At 35.1% G+C, this 26,432-nt stretch overlaps 1 pseudogene across 1 annotated transcript in view; it reads left to right on the forward strand.

The window, feature by feature from the left end:
* Positions 1-4,011, forward strand: part of LOC309815796 (microtubule-associated protein 9-like) — a 41,196-nt pseudogene extending 37,185 nt beyond the window's left edge. Inside the window, exon 13 of the transcript XR_014296140.1 lies at positions 815-4,011. The product of XR_014296140.1 is annotated as a microtubule-associated protein 9-like (transcript). The remainder of the gene's footprint in view (positions 1-814) is intronic.
* The last annotated feature ends 22,421 nt before the right edge of the window (positions 4,012-26,432 follow it).

Genomic DNA, 26,432 nt, shown 5'->3' on the forward strand with positions numbered 1-26,432 from the left:
AAGCACTAAATTCAGTAATGGTTATCTCTGGATGGTGGAGAAAAAACAGGTATGGTGAGGGAGTGGGTACAAGGGCTGCACAAGTATTGGTCATGTTTTATTTCAAAAGGCAGGTAGTGGGTATGCAAATTTTGACTATATTACTCTTTAAACAGTTTAGTTGTCTATGGTTGAAATATTAATATTTTGGTAAAAAATAATGACTAAAAATAATGTAGATAAAATGCTGCAAGGATAATATTTATCATATGAAAATATGTAAATTGCTAAAAATTACAAGCACCAATACCCATACAGTTAGAAGAGTCAAATAATAGAGCAAAAATTTCACAAAAGCACTAAAGAAATGAAAATGTGCTCAAGCTCAATAACAAGCAAAGAAACATGAACCTCAATATTCCAATATTTTTAAACAATGTGAAGTATCCTCTGCTGCCATCACGTACTCAACCTCTGCACCCAGTAAATTTATTTCTGAGACTCTGTTCTCAGAAAGTCATCACTAACTTCTAATAATTATTCTCTTTGAATTATGGGATTACCAGTCTTTTTTTTCCTATTTTACATAATTCTTTTTAATATTATTACTTTTAATATTTAAAAAATTAAGTGGTGCATTAATGCCTATTGATAGTATACTCATAATTTAGCAATATTCCCTAGTTGTTATTACTTTATAACCAATTAAGCTAGCAAATGACATTTAAATACCTTATAATGATTATTTTGTTCTTCAGCAAGCAACTTGATATGAAAATAATGGTCATATTTGTATATAAATTTATATATAAATAGTTTTCTATTTTCTCTTTAGGAAAAAAAAGAAAAGAAGGAAAGAATTGAACGAAAACAAAAGAAACATCATCCCTTTCTTGAAAATGAGGCACTTCCTCCATGGAGCCCTCCAAGCAGAACTGTGTTCTCAAAAGTGTCTTGATAATTCTTACTCTTGCATTATTTAGTTATTTATCAATTCACCAATTTTAGCCAATCTAAATTTAAAACTATTAATTCAATTATTTATAGTTAGAAGAGTCTATTTTAATTAAATGCCAGTCACTTCTGCTGACAATGAAAAAGATGCTTTAGAGTTTAATCAGTGAAAGCATTGAAAGCATTTTAGAACTGTAGATAAACTGCTTCAAATGAAGAGCTAATAATCAGATTGCTTTTACCATTGAAATACATAACCCTTTATCATGTTCTGATAATTCTTATAGTCTGATGATCCATGATCACTTTCCCTAACCTGTTCATGTTATTAGTATGTTTATTCTCCAATATAAAAAGAAAACCATCTAGGTACCATAATCATAGGAATAATTGATTTTGCGAATGATTGCACATCTAGATTCGGGTTTTAAAATGAATGGTCACTGGGGAGTATGCATATATTATTTCTTCTAAAACGAATCTTTAGTTCAAAGTAGTTGCATTTGCACTGTGCAAGTTAGAATTTTGGTCAACTGAAGCAGTAGTTCAGTAGAATCATCCAATCGCTTAGGCATTTTATTTAAGAATGTTGCCATATATATATATATATATATATATATATATATATATATATATATATATATATATATATTTGTGGTACGCAGGCCTCTCACTGTTGTGGCCTCTTCCGTTGCAGAGCACAGGCTCCGGATGTGCAGGCTCAGTGGCCATGGCTCATGGTCCTAGCCACTCCACAGCATGTGGGATCTTCCCGGACCGGGGCACGAACCCGTGTCCCTTGCATTGGCAGGCGGACTCTCAACCACTGCACCACCAGGGAAGCCCTGCCATATGTTTTAATATGAGTATTCTTTATCCGTTCCTGCTTAAGTGAAAATCATAGGCACTTTATAATGAGCAGACCTCTGAAATGTGTCTTCCTAAATTCTATCTCACTTTACTATTTCATTGATATCAAAAGATGTCCATTTCATGGTAATTATATACATTACTTATGGAAATTCCACAAGAGTCCAAGGTCATTATCGCTGTTTTTATTTTCCAGACTAAAGCCATAAAGATGATAATGGCAATTTTTGTCCTCTTAGCTAATCCAGAGTCATCTACTTTATATTTAGAAGACAGCTGTATGGGAAGGTAATTTGTAGAAAATGTCCAAAGAATCTATTTTTTTATTTGATCTCTGCATATCCTTATTAATCGGACTCATACTTGAACTGGTCAACTAGTTTATCACAGACCAAATATATGCCCTCAGAGTTGAAATGCTACTGCAGCCAATGATGCAATGCAATGATAGATGAGAAAAAAGTTACTATTTATGAAGTACCTGTTGTATCCTCTCTACTAGATCTTTACAAGTATTAGTTTTTGTCTTTACAACAACTATTCAGAGTACATGTTATTAGCTTCATTTTGCAGATAAAAATACTGAGACTCAGAGAAATCAAATAACTTACCACACATTTAGCATGTGACTGAGCTGGGATTAGAGCTAATGAAGTCTCTCTACCTCTAGAATTCAGATGCTCATGTTCATGCTCTCATGTGACCTCAGAGAATTGTAAATTCTGTCAAGACCTCTGTATTATATCAACCTTAAAAACACATTTTACTTCTCAGATCCTAAAATCATGTATTGTTATCCATAGATTATCTTTCCTTTAAGAAATAGCTGTTTGTTATTAGAGACAGTTAACCTCATTAGATCTTCAAATGAAAAAAAGAATTCATAGTATTTAAGGAGTTAGTCAAATGCCCGTGTCTAGTATTAGAATGTCAGAGCACCCAGCGAGTTATGGAACTTAGGCTTTCAGACAGTTACTTGGGAGGTTTCACACTCTGAGGATTAGCCTTCTTGCTGCAGTGGATGTGCAAGGTAAGAAAGGTGTCGTGGATCACTTTGTAAGATCACATCAGTGCTACAGATAAATTTAAAATTTCATAACTAAAACTGAAAGCCTTTTTATACTACTGGAACTAGGAGAATCTGTCATGAAATTGAACTAATTACCAGCAGTATCAGTATGGGATTTAGGGCCTCCCTTATTTCATTTGTGTGTCCCCCACAGTACCAAACAGAAAAGAGTAAGTATTTATTGTATTGAATTCTATTCATAGCTTAAAAGATATTTGCAAATTCCAGGGAAGTAAAAGGAAAAATAGAAAAATGTACAGCTACTTTTATGAATGTGAGATCTTAAGTGTGTTTGTCATAGATTTCACATTAAATATTGACAAGCATTCTGAACATTTCTTCTAATTTATCATGCATAGTGGATTAACTATTATCACCTCTGAGTTGTGAGAATTGAAGTTAGTTAATTAATATAAAGAATATGGCACATAAGAAAAGGCTTAATAAATGTTCATTGTTTGCACTTACTTCCTAGCTTGAGCCGTTTGTTTCCCCACCTCATGTTTGTGAGAAGGTTAACATGGATGAGGCTGATGATGATGAGTTAACATTTCACTTGGTTGTCATATAAGAAGAAATCTCTGCTTTCCTCGCCAGTCTAGGTTGTAGCACTCAAATATAGAGGTGACCTGTGTTTGGGACCTTCTAAAAAGAAATCTAAATACTAATTCCTTAGCATTGCTTGTGAGGTCAATGAAAAGGGAAATTGAGGTGTTTGCAAAGACCCAACAAGTCATTTCCCTCAAATGGGATTTTCGTCTTACTACGCTAAATAATATATTATTTCCTGTTTACAGCAAGCTGTGCTGATTGAATTGTCTAGTTGAGTGAAATCACCTCTTTGCTTATAGCAGAAATAAAGCTGAGTTCTCGGAGCTGGATGAAAATACAGTGCTATTTACTTTCTGAGATCCAAAGGGGAGAATCAAGCCAGATAATATTCTCCTGAATATATTTGTCTACTTAAATTGTATGCTTTCCCCATATTTCCTTAGAAATTATCAGATATCAATATCATTAACTTTCATTAAGTTTTTGTTATAGTATGAGGGAATGTTAATTCAAATTAAAGACACTAAAAACCTATAGATTTTCAGATTAAACTTCTAGTTGTGTAAACTGTATTGAGTACTTGAAGAATGCTGACACTTAAAATAAATAGGAATTTAATGAATATTTTAAAAGATTACTGAAAATAATTCCCCTAGAAATTTAAATAATAATACTAAAAAATAAAATTTTATTCAGAAATGAAGTTTCATAATAACCAAGAAAATCAGTGACATAAGTAAAAAGAAACAATATGGCATTTTAGATCTGTAGGAGGTTAAATTTTTCTTAATGTAAGAAAATAAGAACTGTTCAGGCATAACAATATTCCAGTGGTTTGTACTGTACCACATTTTGAAAATGTTAGTAGTTCATTTATTTTTTATATAGTATTGAAACTGATATTTTTGATGTTGCCAAAACAGTACCTGATAGTATTTAGCTGTCCAAAGTTATATGTACCTTAGAGTGATATAACTATGAATCTGAAAGGAATTTTAACAAGCCTGGTCCAGACTTATTTCTAAATTGAAGAAACTGATTTCCAAAGCCTCTGACTTTCTCAAGATCACACAAATGACCATAAGAATTCTAGAGTGACAACTCAGGTATCAGGTTTCCCAGCTGTAGACTGTCCACCATTCCACAATTTTGATAATCTGATAAAATTTTTGCTCTAACTCTTGTAACTGTGGTCGTTATTAATGTCATTAATTTTTATCCTCTCAGATGTGCCCTTGCTCTTTCACAGCCTTCTCCATAACTATCCAACAGATCAGAGCTGTTTGTGCACCTACACTGTCACTGAAAATGTGGGGAAATACTGACATTTTTAAAATCCTGAATCATGGACTAAGTAGAGAAAAAGTATTTTACAAAATAGGAGAAATTGATGTTTGTCAAAATAGCTCCCAAGAATAAACTAATACAGAAAACACATTTGCCTGATTTAATTTTGACTCTGTTTTCAATAGTGCTCTATTAAAAAGTATTTAAACCCATATGCCTCCATTCTACACAAAGCAAAGATACTATCAATTATCCTGCTTCCTAGGTACATTGGCTGACAGAAATAATGAATACTATGTAACATTTAACTGAAGACTTCTCTGAATTCTTTTTACTTTAAAATTTCATGTCATTTGGTTATTTTGAAACATGTGTTACATATAGTTGTATAATGTTAACTTGTGTCAAATAAATTCTTGGTATTGGATTTAGGATGTTTTAAGAATTATTTTAGGAGATGTGTTTAACGTCTGCTTTTTAGTAGCATATTTTCATGGAATGTTTAATTAAAGTGAACCATACAAGATTTATTTTATTGGGTGATATTATTTATTGACTGTGCCCAAATGTATTTCATAATGATAGAAGATATGGTGTGAGTTTTATTTGTGGGCTAAAGGTGAAATAATCATATTTTGTTGATATATCTTTTATTAAAAATCATTGAAAATTTGGATATAAAACTTTTTTACTTAAAACACTACACAAATTACAAAGGTACTGTAAGTATATAATTATTAATAACTAGAAAATGCAAATAGCAAAAATTACCCACATTGTCTTTTCCCAAAGACAATCATAGTTAATATTTTGTTTTCTTCCAGTTTTTATTTTCTAGTTCATTTTCCTCCATACATGAAATTAAGCTGAGAGTCAATAATGTAGAGATACAGTTCCCTCTCCTTTCCCCTCTCTCTATTTTTCTGTGTCTCTCTATTGCTCTACCATGCTGCTGTATGTCTGTATACATATGTGTGTAAAGGTATATGTGTATATTATATAAAATACAACACATGCACATACATGCATATATTCAAACATACATATTTTTATTCTTTAAAAGTGAGATCAAATTACATATTTGGTAACCAGATTTTTTCCACTCAACAGTACATAATGAACATATTTCCACATTATTACACCTTTCAAATAATCTTTGATGCAACTACAATTTATTTAACCTATTTTTGAGCAATTTGTTTCCTTAAGAATGTTGACTATAATAAGTAATAATACAGTCAACATTCTTGTAGTCAATAGCCTTGTTATTAGTGATGGTAAACCTCATTAAATTTGTGAAATGAAAAAATAATTCAGAATATTTAAGGAGTTAGTCAAATGCCTGTATCTAGTATTAAAATGTCAAAACATCCAGTGGGTTATGTAACTTAGGCTTTTGAGACAGTCACTCAGGAGGTTTCACACTCTGAGGATTAGCCTTCTTGCTGCAGTGCATATACAAATTGAGAAAAGTGTCATGGATCGCTTTGTAAGATCACATCAGTGCTACAGATAAATAAATTTCATAAGTAAAGCTAGGAACAGATTCATACTGTCAGGACTATAAGACATGGAATGAGAGTTTAATGGGTACAGAATTTCAGTTTTGCAAGATACAAATATTTCTGGAGATTGTTTGCACAACCATGTGAATATCCTCAAAATTACATAACTGTACACTTAAAAACTGATTTCATTATGTTGGGAAAGCTTATGTATATTCTAATATTTACAGTTAAATAGATTGAGCCCTACCAAGAAAACTGTTTTCATTTTCCTTGGTGTATTTTTTTTTTTTTTTTGCAATATGTGGGCCTCTCACCGCTGTGGCCCCTCCCACTGTGGAGCACAGGTTCCGGATGCACAGGCCCAGTGGCCATGGCGCATGGGCCCAGCCGCTCCATGGCACGTGTGATCCTCCCAGACCGGGGCATGAACCCATGTCCCCTGCATTGGCAGGCAGACTCTCAACAACTGTGCCACCAGGGAAGCCCTTGGTGTACTTCTTTTAAGCAAAAACAATGAAAAAGAAAAAAAGAAAGAAAGAAAGGGAGGAAGGAAGGGGAATAAAGGAAAGAGAAAGAAAGAAAGGAAAGAGAGAGAGAGAGAGAAAGAAAAGAAAGGAAGAAAGAAAGAAAAAGAAAAGGAAAGAGGGGAGCCAGACTAGAGCTCACTGGCTCATTCAGTCTAAAGCAGTGGTCCCCAACCTTTTTTTTTTTTTTTTTTTTTTTTTTTTTTAGGTATGTGGGCCTCTCACTGTTGTGGTCTCTCCCATTGTGGAGCACAGGCTCCAGACGTGCAAGCTCAGTGGCCATGGCTCACGGGCCCAGGCGCTCCGCGGCATGTGGGATCTTCCCGGACCGGGGCACGAACCTGCGTCCCCTGCATTGGCAGGCGGACTCTCAACAACTGCGCCACCACAGAAGCCCTGGAGGGTTGTCTTTGTCTTCTTTATGGTTTCCTTTGTTGTGCAAAAGCTTTAAGTTTACTTAAGTCCCATTTGTTTATTTATGTTTTTATTTCTGTTACTCAAGGAGGTGGGTCAAACAAGATCTTGCTGTGGTTTATGTCAAAGAGTGTTTTTCCTAAGTTTTACTCTAACAGTTTTATAGTGTCTGGTCTTATATTTAATCCATTTGGAGTTTATTTTTGTGTATGTTGTTGGGCAGTGTTCTAATTTCATTCTTTTACATGTAGCTATCCAATTTTCTCAGCACCACTTATTGAAGAGGCTCTTTTCTCCCTTGTATGTTCTTGCCTCCTTTGTCATAAATTAGATGCCTATATGTGCATGGGGTTATCTCGGGGCATTCTACCCCGTACCACTCATCTATATTTCTGTTTTTGTACCAGTACCATACTGTCTTGATTACTCTAGCTTTGTGCTATTGTTTGAAGTCAGGGAGCCTGATTCCTCCAACTCAGTTTTTATTTCTCAAGATTGCTTTGGCTATTCAGGGTCCTTTGTTTTTCCATACGAATTGTAAGATTTTTTGTTCTAATTCTGTGAAGAATGCTATTGGTAATTTGATAGGGATTGCATTGAACGTGTAGATTGCTTTGGGTAGTATAGTCATTTTCACAATATTGATTCTTCCAATCCAAGACCATAGTTCATTTCTCCATCTGTTTATGTCATCTTTGATTTCTTTCAAAAGTGTTTTATAGTTTTCTGAGTATAAGTCTTTCACCTCCTTAGGCAGCTTTATTCCTAGGTATTTTATTCTTTTTGTTGCAATGGTAAATGTGAGTGTTTCCTTAATTTCTCTTCCTGATTTTACATTGTTGGTATATAGGAATGCCAGAGATTTCTGTGCAATAATTTTGTATCCTGGAACCTTACTAAATTCATTGATTAGTTCTAGTAGTATTTTGGTGGCATCTTTAGGATTTTCTATGTATAGCATCATGTTGTCAGCAAACAGTGAGAGTTTTACTTCTTATTTTCCAATTTCTATTCCTTTTATTTATTTATTTTTTCTTCTCTGATTGCTGTGGCTAGGACTTCCAAAACTATGTTGAATAAGAGTGGTGAGAGTCAACATCCTTGTCTTATTCCTGATCTTATTGGAAATGCTTTCAGTTTTTCACCATTGAGTATGATGCTTGCTGTCAGTTTGTCATATATGGCCTTTATTATGTTGAGGTAAGTTCCCTCTATGCCTATTTTCTGGAGACTTTTTATCATAACTTGGTGTTGAATTTTGTCAAAATCTATTTCTGCATCTATTGAGATGATCATATGGTTTTTATTCCTTAATTTGTTAATGTGGTGTATCACATTGATTGATTTGTGTATATTGAGGAATCCTTGCATCACTGGGATAGATCCCACTCGATCCTGGTGTGTGATCCTTTTAATGTGCTGTTTGATTCTGTTTGCTAGTATTTTGTTCAGGATTTTTGTATCTATGTTCATCAGTGATATTAGCCTGTAACTTTTTTTGTGTGTGATATCTTTTTCTGGTTTTGGTATCAGGGTGATGGTGGCTTCATAAAATGAATTTGGGAGTGTTTCTCTCTGCAATTTTTTGGAAGAGTTTGAGAAGAATCAGTGTAAGCTCTTCTCTAAATGTTTGATAGAATTCACCTGTGAAGCCATCTGGTCCTTGAATTTTCTTTGTTGGAAGATTTTTAATTACCATTTCTATTACATTACTTGTGATAGGTTTGTTTAGATTTTCTAATTCTTCCTGGTTCAGTCTTGGAAAATTGTACCTTTCCAAGAATTTGTCCATTTCTTCGTGGTTGTCTATTTTATTGGCATATAGTTGTTTTTAGTAGTCTCTTATAATCCTTTGAATTCCTGAAGTGTCAGTTGTAATTTCTCCTTTTTCTTTTCTAATTTTATTGATTTGCATGCTCTCACCTTTTTTCTTCATGAGTCTGGCTAAGGGTTTATCAATTTTGTTTATCTTCTCAAAGAACCAGCTTTTAGTTTTATTGATCTTTGCTATTGTTTTCTTCATTTCTTTTTCAGTTATTTCTGCTCTTATGTTTATGATTTCTTTCCTTCTAATGACTTTGGGTTTTCTTTGTTCTTCTTTCTCTAGCTGTTTTAAGTGTAGGGTTAGATTGTTTATTTGAGATTTTTCTTGTTTCTTCAGGTGTGATTGAATTGGTATAAACTTGCCTCTTAGAACTGCTTTTGCTGTATCCCATAGGTTTTGGGTTGTCCGTTTTCGTTGTTATTTGTCTCTAGGTATTTTTTATTTCTTCTTTGATTTCTTCAGTGATCTCTTGGTTATTTAGTAGTACAGCATTTAGTCTCCATGTATTTGTGTTTTTAACTGTTTTTTTCCTGTAATTGATTTCCAATCTCATAACGTTGCTGTCAGAAAAGATGCTTGATATGATTTCAATTTTCTTAAATTTTCTGAGGCTAGATTTGTGACCCAAGATGTGATCTATCCTGGATAATGTTCTTGTGCATTTGAGAAGTGTAATCTTCTGTTTTTGGATGGAATGTCATATAAATATCAATGAAATCTATCTGCTCTATTGTGTCATTTAAAGTTTATGTTTCCTTATTAATTTGATGATCTGTCCATTGGTGTAAGTGAGGTGTTAAAGTCCCCCACTATTACTGTGTTACTGTTGATTTCCTCTTTTATAGCTGTTAGCATTTGCCTTGTGTATTGAGGTGTCCAATATTGGGTGCATATATCTTTATAATAGTCATATCTTCTTGGATTGATCCCTTGATCATTATGTAGTGCCCTTCCTTGTCTCTTGTAACACTATTTTAAAGTCTATTTTATCTGATATGAGTACTGCTACTCCAGCTTTCTTGATTTCCATTTGCATGGAATATCTATTTCCATTTCCTCACTTTCAGTCTGTATGTATCTGTCCCTAGGTCTGAAGTGGGTCTCTTGTAGACAACATATATATGGGTTTTGTTTTTGTATCCATTCAGCAAACCTGTGTCTTTTGGTTGGAGCATTTAATCCATTCATATTTAAGGTAATTATCAATATGTATGCTCTTATTACCATTTTCTTAATTGTTTTGAGTTTGGTTTTGCACATCCTTTTCTTCTATTGTGTTTCCCACTTAGAGAAGTTCCTTTAGAATTTGTTGTAGAGCTGGTTTGGTGGTGCTGAATCCTCTTAGCTTTTGCTTATCTGTAAAGCTTTTGATTTCTCTGTCGAATCTGAATGAGATCCTTGTCAGGTAGAGTAATCTCGATTGTAGGTTCTTCCATTTCATCACTTTAAATATATCGTGCCACTCCCTTCTGGTTTGTAGAGTTTCTGCCAAGAAATCAGCTGTTCATCTTATGGGAGTTCCCTTGTAAGTTACTTGTTATTTTCCCCTTGTTGTTTTTAATACTTTTTTTGTCTTTATTGTCAATTTTATTACTTTGTGTCTTGGTATGTTTCTCCTTGGGTTTATCTTTCCTGGGACTCTCTGTGATTCCTGGACTTACTTGGCTATTTCCTTTCCCATGTTAGGGAAGTTTTTGACTATAATCTCTTCAAATATTTTATTGGGTCCTTTCTCTCTCTCTTCTCCTTCTGAGACCCATATAATGTGAATGTTGATGAGTTTGATGTTGTCCCAGAAGTCTCTTAGGCTGTCCTTCATTTCTTTTCATTCTTTTTACTTTATTCTGTCCCATGACCGTGAATTCCACCATTCTCTCTTCCAGGTCACTTATCCGTTCTTCTGCCTCAGTTATTCTGCTATTGATTCCTCCTAGTGTATTTTTATTTCAGTTATTGTATTGTTCATCTCTGTTTGTTTGTTCTTTAAGTCTTCCAGTTGTTTTTTCTTTAATTCTTCTAGGTCTTTGTTAACCATTTCTTGCATCTTCTTTATCTTTGCCTCCATTCTTTTCCTGAGGTTCTGGATCATCTTCACTATCAGTGTTCTGAATTCTTTCTGTGGAAGGTTGCCTATGTCCACTTTGTTTAGTTGTTTTTCTGGGGTTTTATCTTGTTCCTTCATCTGGTACATAGTCTTCTGCCTTTTCATTTTGCCTATCTTTCTGTGAATGTGGTTTTCGTTCCACAGACTGCAGGATTGTAGTTCTTCTTGCTTCTACTGTCTGCCCTCTGGTGGATGAGGCTATCTAAGAGGCTTGTGCAAGCTTCCTGATGGGAGGGACTTGTGGTAGGTAGAGCTGGGTGTTGCTCTGGTGAGCAGAGCTCGAACTTTAACCCCTTTGTCTGCTAATAGGTGGGACTGAGTTCCCTCCCTGTTGGTTGTTTGGTCTGTGGCAACCCAGCACTGGAGGCTACAGCCTCTTTGGTGGAGCTAATGGCAGACTCTGGGAGGGCTCATGCCAAGGAGTACTTCCCAGAACTTCTGCTGTCAGTGTCCTTGTCCCCACAGTGAGCTATAGCCACCCACTGCCTCTGAAGGAGACCCTCCAACACTAGCAGGTAGGTCAGTTTCAGTCTCCTATGGGGTCACTTCTCCTTCCCTCAGGTCCTGATGCTCACACTACTTTGTGTGTGTTCTCCCAGAGTGGAGTCTCTGTTTCCCCCAGTCCTGTTGAAGTCCTGCAATCAAATCCCGCTAGTCTTCAAAGTCTGATTCTCTGGGAATTCCTCCTCTCATTGCCAGACCCCCAGGTTTGGAAGCCTGACTTGGGGCTCAGAACCTTCATTCCAGTAGGTGGACTTCTGTGGTATAATTGTTCTCCAGTTTGTGAGTCAGCCAACCAGCAGTTATGGGATTTGATTTTATTGTGACTGCACCCCTCCTACCATCTCATTGTGGCTGTTCCTTTGTCTTTGGATGTGGGTTATCATTTTTGGTGGGTTCCAGTGCCTTCCTGTCAATGATTGTTCAGCAGTTAGTTGTTCAGCAGTTAGTTCCAGTGCTCTTGCAGAGGGAGTGATCACACGTCCTTCTACTCTGCCATCTTAAACCAATCTCTAGTCAGCTGTTTCTTATGGACAGAAGTCCATGAGCTGCTAGAGGAGTTTCTTTCTTGTGTGTCCAAGAAGCACAACTATGGTAGGACCAATGGAAATGTGATGTGCCTGGAGGCCAGGTGGAGTCTCCCAGAGGGCACAGTTCTGTCTTCAAGTATATGCTGCATTTTATAGTTTGCGTGACTTTTCAGTAACATCCAAGCTAACTGCAGGGTGAAAGCTCTGACCATTCTCATCATGCAGGTGCTATTCTGCAAAACAGAGTTCCATGATTATTTTGATATACTGTATTTGACAGGAAAATAGTCAGTATGATTTGAAGTCCATTTGCTTTATCACAAGAAATTTTAACATTATAATTATTCATGAAAAACAAGAAGTCTATTTGGTTCTTTAGATATAATTCCAATTGTATGGTTTTGATTTATACAATCAAATTGTTAAAAATAGCAATTACCAGTATGTAAGCTACAAAATATCTTTCAAAACTTTATTAGCTAGTATCTTAACAGTATGTCCTGTCTACAGGGATGACAAAGAGTTGGATGAGATTGTCTTTAAATGGCCTGATCAAGATTACATATGGAAATCTAAACTATAAAACCCAATTTGAAGAAGTCACATACAATAAGCAAATTCAATTTGTCATTTCAAATTTTTAAATATTTTATTTTGAAAATTTTATACAGTTTTATTATTTAATTTATTTTCTAACAATTTATGTGTTTTTTTTTTACTTTTATATAAGGAAAATACTATTAACTTTGTTAACTAAGCCTGATGCAGTCAGTAATAACATTGTTTTCTCTGATGCCATTGAAACATCTTCAAAGCACAACTCTACCCTTTCTTCATTCTTGGATATCTCTTGTTTCAGAAATACATAATCAAAATTGTGACTCTTCCAGAACAAAGAATATCTGTTCAGATTGACTCATTTTCTCCATGCTAGTTATAGAGATGAATGGCAAAAATTTCAATGATGTCTTCTTTTGTTGAAAGAAAATGGAGATGCTGAATCATCCTAGGTAGTAGACAAACATAATAAAAAATTGCAGAGAGAAAAATAATAGCATTCTCTGAGTTACAGGAATGATTTTGGCACTATTAATGAACTATATAATGTGGAAGCCTAGTAAATGGACTGGATGTGCCAAGTACTGGTCTATGTACTCAGTAAGCCTGAACAGATAAAGCAAAATTTCTGCCCTCATGTAGTGTATATTCCAGTAGGGAAGAGAAACACTAAATGAACAAGTATGTATATAATGTAATGTTCATCAGTTTGAAATACAATAACCTCCAAACAGGGTAAAGGGATAGAATAATAAAGGCTGTATGTACAATTATCAGAGGTTTGTCTGATGAGAAGACGTCTGAACAAAAAGCTAAAGGGAGTGAATAAGAAACCATATGAGTACCTGGAGGAACAGCATTTGGACTTACAAGACATCACTAAGTGTAAAACAGACTGGTTTTATACTAAGTATTATATTATAAAATTGGAGAATTAATAGCCATGACCTCACAAGATCTTATGATACAGAAAGTTTCCTTAGACAGTTGGGGGAACAATAGACTTTAGGAGGCAAGAGTGAAGAATTGGAAGCTATTGCAACTTTTTAGGAGAAAGATGATAGTGGTTGAAAGAGCGGCCACATCATCAAATTGCAGGTGTGTTTTGAGAGAGTAGCTGCAGGATTTACTGATGAGTTCAAAGAGTGTATTCTAATAATGGAAGAATCAAAGATGGGCAGAGTAACTGAGTGAATGATGGTGCCATTTATTAAAATAGGAACACTGGGAAACCAAGTTTTGGAGGGAAATGAAAAGTTCTTTACTGTAAATGTTAATTTCAAAAGGAAATATCTTTGTAGGTAATTTGTATATTCAAATCAAAAAAGAAAAGCTCCAGCAATGTAAATCTGGGCATTACCAGGATACAGGTGATATGGTATTAAAACATGGGATTAGGTGGGGTCACCTAGAAAGACATTATAATAGAGAAGAAAAGGGGGTCCTGGACTAAACTCTAGGGCAACCCAACATTTAGAGGTCAGAAAGAAGAAAAGGCACAGCACAAGAGACTGGAAGAGATGTGCCAGTGTGGTAAGAGGAAATCCAGGAGAGATGGCTTCCCTGGAAATCAATGGAATCAATGTTTCAAGAAGGAGAATTGATGCACAGCGTCAAATCTTTTTGAAAGATCAAGTGATCAGGAGACTGACAATTGACTTATTTTGTAAAATGGGAGTCAGTGTGACCTAAAAATAAAATTTCAACAGAGTAATGGGGATGAAGACCTGATTAGAATGTTTCTAAGAAAAAGAGGGAAGAAAGAGAATTGGACAAGTATAAACCACTCTTCCAATAGCCTTTGCTGTAGCCAGGAATAGAGCAATGGAGGGGTGCCATAGCTTAAGGGGATGTAAGGTCAAGACTGGGTTTATTTGTTTTTAAGAAAGAGAATTTATAGCTTATTTGCAATAATTAGTTAACAAAATTAGAAAAGAATTATGCCTTGTGTGTTTTACAGGCAGGACATATTGCAGAAATCAATTAATTTAGATGAAAATGATCTATGCCATTCTGACAATAATGTTCGATTTCTCCCCCTTAAGCATAATCTAATAATGAAAATATCTTAAGTAATGAAATTAAAATACAATGCTTATACATCACAAAAATGATTTGATGCCTGTCAAGGTTCTTTCACATCAATGTTACAAATTTCTACCCTTGTATTTTATATTAACCAGCCCTAAAAGTTGGCAATAATGAATGTTTATCTGGACTATTTACAGACAAAAATACAGATTTTTGATAAAATTCCCTAAGCAACAAACACGTTTATTTGGAAATTCATTTAAATAATTATAATTGACTATATATTAACATGTAATTATTTAACATGTATTAAATAAATATATCCACAAAATTACTTTTTTATGTTGAAAGAAACACTTTTGAGGAAAATAAATAGAATATATAAATATTAAGCATTCATATAGAGTACACCAAAATTCTCATTAGTTGCTGAATGTCTCAGCTTAAACTACCCCACACCAAAATAAGAAAGAAAATGTCAACTTTCAAATAAATTATAATAATTATCATTCATGCATCATGACAGCAAAGGAAATCTGTCATAAATATATCATATAAAAGCAGCTTCTGGATTTTTTTGTTGTTGTTGTTGTTTTTGGCCACGCCATGTGACATACGGGATCTTAGTTCCTGGACCACAGTGGAAGCACAGTCTTAACCACTGGACAGCCAGAGAAGTCCCTCCAGACATTTTTGACTTTGTGAAAGTATATGTTTTATTTATGAGTCATACAAGAGAGTTGCTTAATTAGAAACTCCTGGTAAAATACATCAAAAAAGAAGCCAATGTGTTTTTCATTGCCATTAACACTCAAACTCAGAAAGGAGATTATCAGCTAATTAATTAGAAATTAATATTAAGTTAAATTGAAATGTTAAAATTTGATTAAATAGATCAGTATATGGTACTGTTTGAGGCTTTAACCCAGAAAACTTTTATATGTACTTTCTCTTTTCTTTCCCACCATCATTTTAGAAGTATTTATACACATCATATGTTTTTTAAAATATCTTTCTCACTGTATGATGAACCAGAACCAAATACATGAATACAGCTGGGTTTTCAGGTGGCAAGTGGTTTCCCAGGTGGAAGCAGAAGTTATAAATATGTGACAATATATGGCCTTTTCAGAGATAGATTATTTTGGTTAGTTTTCAGCATTTGGTAAAAATAGACTCACTCCTGACTTTTTCTGAGTTTCTGTATCCCCTATATTTGTCTATACATACAGCCAAAAATCAGACATGTTAGAGTTCATTGTTAGCCCTATAAGTTACAGATAGTGTCATTTACCTACCCACTATTCATTCCTCAATTCTTCCTTGATAACAGAACCATACTAATATCTGGGGCAACAAGGTACTCAGTAAATATTGACTTTCCATCCTTCCTGTGGCTAGTTGTGACTAGATGACACACTTCTGCCATTTTTGAGTGGATGTCTGCTGAGAAGTATATATGCTTTGACTTCCCTGATAAAAGGGGACAGATGCAGTGAGTTTGCTATTTCTTCCTGCCCTATACATGGGCATGTGGGAACTGCAGCCATAATATTGCAATCAGGAGGAAAAGCAAGAGATTCCCAGATATACCGGCTGCCAAAATAAGGGAGTAACTGCTACTTCTGGATCTGTGTTCTATAAGAAAAATAACCCCCTAGGTGTTAAAGCTGCTGGAAATTGAGTTTTTACTACTAAGAACCAAACACAATTCTGACTGACACCCTCTCCTGCTATTCATTCATACAACGAAAATCTGAAACTGATGTTCCAATGTGTTAGTGTGTTAGTCAAAGAAATGCTAGTTACTACAATAGGTGGATCCCAATTTTCAGTGGCCTTAATGCAATAGAAGTTTATTTTTCATGCACTTAAAACTTTTGGACATGGGGTCAGGGGAATGGAGATGGTGGTGGTGGTGGCATTTGGTCCTTGCTGTCAGTAATCCAGGTTCTGCCATCCTTTAGCAAGTGACCCCTAACATTTAGCTGGCAGAAGGAAAAGAGAACATGTAGAGAAATTCATGGAAGGATTTCATATGCCAGGCCTGGAAGTGGCAGTGCACATCCCTTCTATTCATTCCAGTGGTAGGAATTCAGTGCCTAGCATGAGTAACAAGTAAAAATTTGATGTATATCTGTCAAATCTGTCTCTTCTTTTGCCAAATATTTATAATTATGTATATATGCATGTGCATACATTTCTACCTATACTATATTTTATCACTTATTGGGCACTTACTCTTCTAAGCATGGTGCTAAATGTTTTGTCTGCATTTTATCATTAATCCTCTCAAACACCCTATGATGTAGGTGCTATTATTATCCATATTTTACTGATGGGGACACTGAGGCTTAGGAAGTAAGTTGCCCAAGAAAACAGAATCAACAAGTGTTGGAGCTAAAAGTTTTTCTTTATTCTGGGACATAACTTTATTTTTAGATAGTACTTCTGAAACTGTGTTGTAACAATGATTTATTGTGTCACATCAATTGGCCAGCTTGACAATATGTATTGATGTCACCTATCTAAATAGACTAAATGTCAGGTCCTCCCTTCTAAATATGGCTTTCTTTATATACCTGCCAATTATCTTTGGTCTTTTAGGAACTAGAGTGATTTTCAGGACAGTTGTAGATGAAAATATTTTTATTTCTAAATATTTGGTTGTATAAACAGTCAGCTTCAGCTATTTATGCTTTATCTTTTTAAAAGTTAATTAATTAATTAATTATGGCTGTGTTGTGTCTTTGTTGCTGCACATGGTCTTTCTCTAGTTGTGATGAATGGGGACTACTCCTCTTTGCAGTGTGCGGGCTTCTCATTGTGGTGGTTTCTCTTGTTGTGGAACATGGGCTCTAGGCATGCGGGCTTCAGTAGTTGTGGCACATGGGCTCAGTAGTTTTGGCTCATGGGCTCTAGAGTGCACAATTAGAATAGTTGTAGCTCATGGGCTTAGTTGCTCCATGGCATGTGGGATCTTCCTGGACCAGGGCTTGAACCCATGTTCCCTCATTGGCAGGCAGATTCTAAACAACTGCACCACCAGGGAAGCCCCTCTGCTTTATCTTAATGCAGTTCATAGAGAATTGAGCAATACCATGATGTGCTCTATGGTTTATATCACATCTGATTCGCTTTACCTTTCTGCTTTCTGTCACTATCTAGATTTTCTCTATATTCTTCTGTGTCCGGGTAAGCATTATTGCTCGTAGGGACAATACTCTCCTTTAGTTCCATATGAAATGGTACTTGGCCAAATGTCCTCATGATTCCACAAGTTTGCAGTTGATACCAATCTGTTGCCTCTCCCACTTTCTCACAGCTATCAACTCAATAAATTGTTTCCTTATTTATGACAACAAATGCACTATGGTATTTACACAAATCAACCTCCAAGAAGGGTCCCAGATCACTAAAAATCAATTATGCAAAATAACAATGACCTGTTCCCTTTTTATATACAGCCTACATAGCTTGACCTCCCTAAAGTATAGCAAAAATTAACATAACAACTGAAGAAAAGAATGATGATTTTCCACTTTACATGTCAAGATAAACTATATGGCATATAAAGAATGATTTGCTTTTATTGTTTTAGAGATCTTCAATCAATTTATTCTCCGGACATCACAATGAATTTGGTTAATTATTAGTATCTCATTTATACATGCCTGACCTGACTGAAACAGATACTGAATGACTTGGATTAAGCTTATAAAATCATATTTTGACCCATTTATTTGATGTTTTCTATTCATGGGTGGTTATCATCTGTATATGTATTTTCAACATCAACTGATAAGCAAGATCAAGTAGAATTTACAGGGGTAATTTTTAGTGAGCTTTACAAATATTTCCTTTTGAGGTATAATTTACACTCAATAAAATGCTCAGATCTTAAGAATATCATTCAATCAGTTTGAAAAATATAAACTGACCCCCCACACAGAACATTTCCACCATCTCAGAGAGTTCTCTCATGTCCTTTCCCAGCTTATATCTTCCTTCTGTTTCCCAAGTAATCACTGATCTGATTTTTATCCTCAGTGTTAATTTGGGCCATTTTGGAATTACACAAAAGTATACATATCAGTAGAAATATACCCAACATAACAATTTTGAGATTCACCTATGTTGCTAATTTTATCATCAGTTTGGTCCATTTTATTGCTGACTAGAATACTACTCAGTACTCTTTTGTATGAATATACACTTGGTTTATCCTTTCGACTGCTGATAGACATCTGGTGGTTTCCAGTTTTCAGTGATTATGAATAACGTGGTTATAAATATTCTTGTTGAAGGCTTTTGGTGGACATGTGTTTTCACTTCTCTTGTGCAAATACGTATGACTTGAGGGAAGGGTTCTGAGATGATGGCAGAGTAGAGAGCACCAGAAATCTGTCTCCCCATCTAGACAACAATTGCTGTGGCAGAATCTGTCTGATGTAGATATTTTGGAACTATAGAGTCTGTTGAAGGTTTATGAGTAACTTATATGATGACCCCAGGCTTTAGTGTTATGTCAAATGAGTTGTCCCTGAACTCTAACCAGAGAAAGGAGACTGGAGAATGATTTTAGGAGAAACCAAGACTTGAAGAGAGATAAGAGTACTTTACAGTCTTAGCAAATCTGGGTGAGGGTTTGAGGCCAATAACACTCTTACTGTAACCAGAGCTTTGGATGTCCTCCATAACTGTAAGAATCTGGAAAAACTCATTACATGCACCCTCACATCCTTTAAAGAAAACTAGACTTGGAGTCTGTAAACTTGCATTTGGATCCCAAATCTGATCCTTCCTGTGTTGTCAGACCTTGAAAGCAAGGCATATAATCTTTGTTAAGCACTACCTTCCTTACAGTGTATTAAATACTAAAATTTATGCATTAAATACTAAAAATTGTTATAACAGGTAAGATGGTATTAGTTTAAATAGAGTTTCAAGTCATTGTTAATCTTGGGTGGACCAAAGAGTTATTTGATTATCTAAATAAAGTGATCTCTCTTAAGCTATCTGTATATTTACATGGCGCCTATTATTGCCGTACTTGGATTCTAGAACAGACACATTAGGCTAAATTAATTACCCAGGAGTGGGGAGAAGGCTACCTTTTTTCAGTTCACTAGAATCATGAGAGAAACAGTTTTTTTTTTCACTTTTTGGATGCACTCTGTCAAGAATCAGGAGTGGGTGAGGGAGTAATGACTTTAGAAGCAGATCTTTCATTACCTGGTGAAGACGGTGCTCTCTGTCTCAAGTGAGAAGAATGAAGGTACCTTTCTCAACAAAAGCTGTCCTCTAGCATGACCCTTGTTTCCAGTCCTTTTGTCTCTCCCCTGGGACACAGTCACAGAATGTCTGCTGGAGGCAAAATCAAATCAATTTGCAATCCATCCATTTAGGAGAAAACAGAATAGGTTTTTGATCTATAAAAGAGTTAGAATCTGGTTAGATTTTACCCAGATAATTTTGATGAAAATTATCATTCAGGAATTATTTGCTGTCATTTGCAGATTCTATTATCTCAGAGGTGCATTGCACCATTTAACCACCCAGTCAAATCCTTTTGTGTTTCAGAGGTAACTAAGAAATACTTTCGGAAGTTTGTCAAACAAGCAGATTCTGGACCCACTCAGAGAAATGCATTGTTACTATGACAGGGGGATCTGCTTACCTAACAATCATCCCTGAGTGATACTAAGTAATTCTGAAGTCTGACAATGACTGTGGTTTTATATGGCCCCATCTCCCTATGAGATTGTATAATTCTACCACTCACATTCACTAGGTACAACTCTAGTACCTATCTTTAAATATCTCTTGAGATAGGAAGTTTTGTACATTCCCTCTAACTAATTCCACAATGGAGAATTCTATTGCTATGTGGCAGTATTAGGAGCCAATGACAAAGAGAAGGGCTCATGACCTCAGTAGGCTCATGGCAGCAGCAGAACAGAACATCAGCAAGAACATAGCAGCCACAGCCCCATCTCCATGAATACAACTTAGATGCATCTGTACCTCTCCAGGTACTTGACTTTTCGTCCTTCAAACCCCATTCTTATAGAGAAGATGTAGGCTTAACTTTCTGAAATATTCAAAATAAATTCTAGGTTGAGGAAGTGAAGGACAGAAGTGCAAAGAGGCATGGCTCAGTTTTTCAAAGGGATGCACCAACTATTGTTCACCAAGCCAAGAATTAAAACCAGCCTCATAGTATAAGTACATGAAAGAGAAGCGAGATGAATAGTGAAATAATGTGAAAGGAAAATTTACTTCTGCATTTTCCATTATAATTTTTTAATAAGATAAAATATCTTAAGCAAACAACGAAAACAAGGTAAAGTAGTTCATATTCTGTAAAGTAATTAGAATTTGTCCTATACAGAAATAGAGATACAGATGTAGAGAACAAACGTATGACACCAAAGGGGAAAAGCAGGGTGGGGAGCAGTGGTGTTGTTGGTGGTGGGTTGAATTGGGAGATTGGGATTGACATATATACAATAATATGTATAAAATAGATAATTAAAAAGAACATGTTAGTTTGCATGCTACAACTAAGGAGCCCGCCTGCTGCAGCTAACCCTGCACAACCAAATAAACAAACAAACAAATAAATAAATAAATAAATAAATAAGTTTAAAAAAGAACCTGTTGTATAAAAAATAAATAGTAAAAAAGAAAAAAAGGAATATTACCTATAGTGCTCTGTTTTCTTCAGTATTCTTATTTCCAAAGAGAACAAAACTGATTGACGTTATAAAGACACAAAAGAAATAATAAGCTAGTAAAATAGTTTATCTTAATGTTGAAATAAAAATGAATAATCAATACCATGCAGCATATTTTTTCTAATGATCTATTCCTGATAAGAACATTTGAATAGAAAACTCTGTTATACTTATTGTAACTCAGAAAAAAACTCCACATTAGAGCAGAATAATATTTTTATGTTTCATTTTGATATCACTATAGATGTCTACATTTTTCCATGAAAAAATAAAAGCCATAGAATTTAAGTTTATCCTCATGATTAAAACTTGATTAAGTATGTAACAATGCAAAAAAAAAATTTGCAAAGAAAACAGTCTTTGGAATTATGAAAATCTAGGCTTATGTCTCTGCCCTTTGCTTAACAGTTATGTGACTTGAATAAGACTCTCAAAGGCTCAGTCTTCTTATCTATTAAATTTAGATCTTTGTAACATTTTTGTAAGAACATAAAAAGAATAGGGATAGTGTAATGGAGTAGAGGTGCCCTGCCGGAGATTAAATTTGCTTTTTAGCCAGTTGCTTTTCCTATCTTAGCTGGGGAGAGAGCTTCAGAAATGTCTCCTTTATTAACCAAGGGGAAAAATGACTTCTGAGATGCTGAAGTGACTTCCTTGTCTTTTGGAGATTAAATGAAAAATGCTATTGTCTAGAAAACTGTGTAAGAACACTTTCAGTTTAGGCTTATTAGGCAAATATGCCAGATTTAGAAGACATGAAGGGAGAACAGGCTAAAGCGACCCAGGATGTTTTCCCTCAGGAAAATGAGAGGATAGCCATGTTATCCAGGAGATGGTTATAATCAGGTCTTCAAGTTAGAGGATCTAGAAATTTGGGGTAGGGAAAGATGATGAAGGTGATTGATAGTAGCCTATTTGCTGATGCCAAATCATGGCCCTGAAATTAATGATGAACATTAGGAATAATGGCTGGAAAAGCTCTGAGATCAGAGCTAAGCCAGAAGATGCAGCCTGTCAACATGTTTTCTAGTAAACAGTAGGTTGGTTGTTACATTTTAGTCATTAGGAGATGTTCTCTCTTATAATTCTAATTCTAATTAGTTGCTCTATAAGTCAGGAACTGGGGGCTTAAGACAGCTATTCTTGATATGAATTGGGATAAAATCACATATATCATGTAAAATAGCATCCCTATCAAACCCAGCACCATTATTCTGTTTGGTATTATACTTCGATGTATTTTTGTCTCTCTCTTGACAAAGATGAGCTTAATATTCCCCCCAGCTTGACTAAATTTTAGAATGGTTTCTTCCTGACAATAGACTTCTCTTTTCTTAAAACATTTATTTTAGAAAACTTACTATTGTAAATTCTTTCCCTGTCCCTTTAATATGTAAATCTTCTCCCAACCTCTTGCCAGTTTTACAACCTAGAAATGTCCTTCTCAGAGACCTATAAGCCATCCTTTTGAAACATCATCATCAAGAGAGAGAGCACCCTATCTCCAGATCTATGGGAGAGTAGCAGTTTAAATTTCATAAGCATCAACTAACAAACAAGAAATGACCTAATCACATTGACCACTGCCCTCAAGGTCCTCCAGTACTTTTCCACTAGCTCACCCCAGTGTTTAAAATCTCTCTTACCCTGGAGGGCAGACAGCAGAAGCAAGAAGAACTACAATCCTGCAGCCTGTGGAACAAAAACCACATTCACGGAAAGATAGACAAGATGAAAAGGCAGAGGGTTATGTACCGAATGAAGGAACAAGATAAACCCCCAGAAAAACAAATAACAAAGGGGAGATAGGCAACCTTCCAGAAAAAAAGAATTCAGAATAATGATAGTGAAGATGATCCAGGACCTTGGAAAAAGAATGGAGGCAAAGGTCGAGAAGATGTAAGAAATGTTTAACAAAGGTCTAGAAGAATTAAAGAACAAACAAACAGAGATGCATAACACAATAACTGAAATGAAAACTACACTAGAAGGAATCAAGAGGAGAATAACTGAGGCAGAAGAACGGATAAGTGATCTGGAAGACAGAATGGTAGAATTCACTTCCATGGAATAGAATAGAGAAAAAAGAATGAAAAGAAATTAAGACAGCCAAAGAGACTTCTGGGACAACATTAAACACAAAAATGTTCACATTATAGGGGTCCCAGAAGGGGAAGAGAGAGAGAAAGGGCCCAAGAAAATATTTGAAGAGATATAGTCGAAAATTTCCATAACATGGGAAAGAAAATAGCCACACAAGTCCAGGAAACACAGAGAATCCCAAGGAAGATAAACCCAAGGAGAAACAGGCTGAGACACATAATAATCAAATTGGCAAAAATTAAAGACAAAGAAAAATTATTGAAAGCAGCAAGAGGAAAAAACAATTAACAAACAAGGGAACTCCCATAAGGTTAACAGCTGATTTCTCATCAGAAACTCTACAAGCCAGAAAGGAGTGGCATAATATACTTAAAGGGATGAAAGGGACGAACCTACAACCAAGATTACTCTACCTGACAAGGATCTCATTAAGATTTGATGGAGAAATCAAAAGCTTTACAGACAAGCAAAAGCTAAGGGAATTCAGTACCACCAAACCAGCTCTACAACAAATGCTAAGGGAACTTTTCTAAGTGGGAAACACAAGAGAAGAAAAGGACCTACAAAAACAAACACAAAACAATTAAGAAAATGGTAATTGGAACATACATATTGATAATTACCTTAAACGTGAATGGATTAAATGCTCCAACCAAAAGACACAGGCTTGCTGAATGGACACAAAAACAAGACATATATATATGCTGTCTACAAGAGACCCACTTCAGACCTAGGGACACATTCAGTCTGAAAGTGAAGAGATGAAAAAAGATATTCCACATAAATGGAAATCAAAAGAAAGCTGGAATAGCAACACACATATCAGATAAAATAGACTTTAAAATAACGAATTTTACAAGAGACAAGAAAGGCCACTACATAATGATCAAGAGATCAATCCAAGAAGAAGATATAATGATTATAAATATATATACACCCATCATAGGAGCACCTCAATACATAAGGCAACTGATAACAGCTATAAAAGAGGAAATCGACAGTAACACAATAATAGTGGGGGACTTTAACACCTCACTTACACCAATGGACAGATCATTCATACAGAAAATAAATAAGGAAACACAAGCTTTAAATGACACAATAGACCAGAGAGATTTAATTGATATTTATAAGACATTCCATCCAAAACCAGCAGATTACACTTTCTTCTCCAGTGCACATGGAACATTCTTCAGGATAGGTCACATCTTGGGTCACAAATCATACCTCAGTAAATTTAAGCAAATTGAAATAATATCAAGCATCATTTTTGACCACAACACTATGAGATTATAAATGAATTACAGGGAAAAACACGTTAAAAAAAAAACACATGGAGGCTAAACAATACGTTACTAAATAACCAAGAGATCACTGAAGAAATCAAAGAGGAAATCAAAAAATACCTAGAGGCAAATGATAATGAAAACATGATGATCCAAAACCTATGGGATGCAGCAAAAGCAGTTCTAAGAGGGAAGTTTATAGCTATACAAGCCTACCTCAAGAAACAAGAAAAATCTCAGATAAACAATCTAACCTTACACCTAAAGGACTAAGAGAAAGAAGAACAAAGAAAACCCAAAGCTGGCAGAAGGAAAGAAATCATAAAGATCAGAACAGAAATAAATGAAATAGAAACAAAGAAAACAATAGCAAAGATCAATAAAACTAAAAGCTGATTCTTTAAGAAGATAAACAAAATTGATAAACCATTAGCCAGATTTATCAAGAAAAAGAGGGAAAGGACTCAAATCAATAAAATAAGAAATGAAAAAGGAGAAGTTACAACAGACACCACAGAAATACAAAGCATCCTACAACTAAGCATCTTACAAGTTGTAGTAGTTGTTTGACTACTACAAACAACTCTATGCCAATATAACGGACAACCTGGAAGAAATGGACAAATTCGTAAAAAGTTATAACCTTCCAAGACTGAACTAGGAAGAAATATAAAATATGAACAGACCAATCACAAATAATGAAATTGAAACTGTGATTAAAAATCTTCCAACAAACAAAAGTCTAGGACCAGAGGGCTTCACAGGTGAATTCTATCAAACATTTAGAGAAGAGCTAACATCCATCCTTCTCAAACTCTTCCAAAAAGTTGCAGATGAAGGAACACTTCCAAACTCATTCTATGAGACCACCATCACCCTGGTACCCAAACCAGGTACTTCAAAAAAAAAAAAAGAAATTTCAAAAAAAAAAAAAGAAAATTACAGACCAATACCCCTGATGAATGTAGATGCAAAAATCCTCAACAAAATACTAGCAAACAGAATCCAGCAACACATTAAAAGGATCACACACCATGATCAAGTGGGATTTATCCCAGGGATGCAAGGATTCTTCAATATATGAAAAATCAATCAATGTGATACACCATATTAACAAATTGAAGAATAAAAACCATATGATCATCTCAATAGACTCAGAAAAAGTTTTTGACAAAATTCAACACCCATTTATGCTAAAAACTCTCCAGAAAGTGGGCATAGAGGAAATCTACCTCAAAATAATAAAGGCCATATATGACAAACCCACAGCAAATATCATTCTCAGTGGTGAAAAACTGAAAGCATTTCCTCTAAGATCAGGAACAAGACAAGGATGTCCACTCTTGCCACTATTATTCAACATAGTTTTGGAAGTCCTAGCCATGGCAATCAGAGGAGAAAAAGAAATAAAAGGAATCCAAATTTCAAAAGAAGTAAAACTGTCACTGTTTGCCGATGACATGATACTATACATAGAGAATCCTAAAGATGCCACCAGAAAACTACTAGAGCTAATCAATGAATTTGGTAAAGTTGCAGGATAAAAAATTAATGCACAGAAATCTCTTGTATTCCTTTACACTAATGATGAAAGCTC

This window comes from Mesoplodon mirus (assembly GCF_964341445.2).
Source record: "Mesoplodon mirus genome assembly, chromosome: 2".
In the NCBI taxonomy this organism is placed as follows: domain Eukaryota; kingdom Metazoa; phylum Chordata; class Mammalia; order Artiodactyla; family Ziphiidae; genus Mesoplodon; species Mesoplodon mirus.